Source organism: Triticum urartu, chromosome 7 (genome assembly GCF_003073215.2).
Source record: "Triticum urartu cultivar G1812 chromosome 7, Tu2.1, whole genome shotgun sequence".
Taxonomy (NCBI): Eukaryota; Viridiplantae; Streptophyta; class Magnoliopsida; order Poales; family Poaceae; genus Triticum; species Triticum urartu.
Genome location: NC_053028.1, coordinates 676,992,976 through 676,995,738, shown reverse-complemented (window position 1 = coordinate 676,995,738; position 2,763 = coordinate 676,992,976). Strand labels below are relative to the sequence as shown.

General features: G+C 44.7%; 1 pseudogene; it reads right to left on the bottom strand.

The window, feature by feature from the left end:
• Positions 1 to 1,285: 1,285 nt before the first annotated feature.
• On the bottom strand, positions 1,286 to 2,508 carry LOC125522510 (annotated as a pseudogene).
• Positions 2,509 to 2,763: the final 255 nt, after the last annotated feature.

Here is a 2,763-nt window from a genome sequence, read left to right as displayed (position 1 = left end):
ATTGAATTTAAGGCACAAACACGGCTGAGTTATTTAGATGGGTGCTATGTTCGATGGTAGAAGTAGGAACTTTTAGCCATCAGGTCATTATGGAAAACCAGATATTGTATCCATTTTCAGGATAATTTTTTCTAGATTCCTCATTGATAACCTTCTCGGTCTGGAACTCATAAACCAAAGTACAGAAAAATGCAGCATCTACCGCCAAACAAATGTGCAGCAAGAGGTGTCTGAATTTACCACCTGATGGGAGACAGAAGCTGCTAGAATGAGTAACTTATAAGCTGTTTTTTTTTTTTGCTTTAGACTTTCTATTTAGCTCTATGCAAAGAGCTGTTTCCCTAGTTGGTAAGTTCAAGCTGGTCTGTAGTTTGTTTGCTAATAGTTAAGTACGGTTGAGATCAGTTTTCATGCAAATGGAATTGGAGGTTTGCACCTATTGCGCACAATATTACTTAGTTTTGTAAGACCGATTGAAGCAATCCTATGCTCATGTGTGCAAAAAAAATGAATGTCTTGAATTTTTCTTTAAATAGGCGCACTTCCTTAGTTGAATGATCACATTTGCTGTAAGGTAATTTGCTTAAATTTTGGAAGCAGAGCTGCAGTTTGAGTGGATAAAAGCAATCCAGATGGCATAATAGTATAGCCAGTGAAGTTCACTAGGTTTTCCACATGGAAAGAAAGGTGACCATTCTTATCTTAAATCTGCCAAAGTGACTAAGTTATATGTCTTTCAGTTTGCATACCTTATCTCTTAGTGTTCGCTTCCACTAAGAAAACATAAAATATGGAAACAAACAACAGCAGTAGTACCCACAACACATGACCAGGGTACTAAGTTTAATTCTCCAATCACAACAGCACTGAAGTGACAGTCAGGCAAAAAACTGTGCTGAGTGAAACGTCGTAATACACATAGCTATATGCACACAAAGAGCAGGTCCAGCCTGGAGGGAGATCAAATCGCACACTGAAACTCAGAGATCAAACTAACAGCCAACGAGCACATAGCCATGTCTTAACCATGCCAAAACTAAGTATATATGGGAGGTAGGGAGGAACGGTAATAAGGAGTTTTAATACCATAGATTCATACACCATAGTCCAGAACAGTATGAAAAAGTTCAAGACATAATAACAACCACCAAGTGATGACATCGCAGGTGCTACAGCATCCATCCAAAATGACATATTCTACTGGTAGTTATGACAAGCGAGAAGAGCTAAGAACAAAAGACATGCTCTAAATATCAGGGCAAAGCAAACCAGGAGCCTTGAACATTCAGATGCGCCCTGTGGAGAACGGAGCCTCCTCGTCTTAACCTTGATGCATCTCATGGGACGGAATTGGAAGAATGCTCTCCTGGAGGCGGTAATGAGCAAGCCGCATACAATGTTGATTCTTACCAATTTTAACCAAACCTAAGAATTTGCCATCAACGTCACAGTGCAACACATGTTTGCCATTGAACCTGACCAGTAGCTCACGCTCATTTAACACAGCCATATCATTGAACGACTGCACCATTGAATGAATTGGTGTTCTCTTTTTCTTTTTGTAAGAAGTTAAATAAAGTTGACGTGATGCCTCCATCGTTGACAGTTCGATCCGATACTTGAAAGCCCAGATTTGTGCCTCGTAATCTTGCATCACCCAGACATCCATAGTGGAGAAACTAGCAGGAGTCGAGCCAGCCCAGAATGCAAGCGTCCCTTTCATATCAAACAGCATGCTATTAGGGCAATGCTGGCCAGGACTGCGCATCCACCGGAATGACTCGGCTTTTGTGTCAAACACAATAATGTCTGCACATCCTCCCATGATGTCACTGGAACCAGAAAGCCACCAGTGCAGGCTGCCACGGTGGTGGACTGGTGGTGAAAAGCCGGATGAAAAGTGCACCTCATTCATTATGCTATTTTCCACAGAAGGCAATGAGACCGTTGGAATTTTTACTATGATGCGCCTTGGCTTGTCAGATCCCACTGTGAGGACATATACGCTGGATTTAGACGAGTCATGTGACTGAGAGAACCAGAGCACCCTACATTCTGCAGTTGGATGGTGGCGGTAGAAACCAATCACGAAGTTGAATTGCCCTTGAGGCTGCGGTAGGATATCATACTTGCGGGTGACCGGGTTGCAGATGAAGAAATTGGGTTGCGTGTGATGGTAGATAATCAAGAAGCCATCGCAGGAGCCTTTGAGAGTGAAACTGAGATTCCTTCCCGGACCAAGGGCCAGAGCTCTTGACTGGAGGTACCACCACCGACGTCACCAAAGACGACATGACTGACAGCCCGCCCACGTGCATAGACAATGGGAACCAACGGCTGTCGGCAGTGGTGTTCGAGCATGAATTTGGGGGTGGATGTGGCACTGCGCCATGAAGTGTTGACAACTCGACAGCGGCCGACGTCTTTGGAGGGCAATCGGATGAGTATCATGTCCATAATCTCCCCTGGCAGGTCCTCAAGCATGGTTGCGCCTTTCTTGTCTGGCATCGTGCTCCGTCGAGTCCAGTCAACTGAAAAGACAAGCCGAGCTTTAGTGCAAGCTGAAAACCCGCCTCCACGATTAACTCCTTCGGACCAGTTCGAAATAAAAAGACAAGCAAGTAAAATACACAAGGAAGGCGAGACGAGCTTACCCTAGGAGACAGGCCGCCACGAGCAGGAAAGTCCAGTGGAGGCGCCGCCAAGCAAAATCGGCAGCGTCGGTGTGTTCCCTCGCCTGTAGACACAAGTACAAGTGAGATT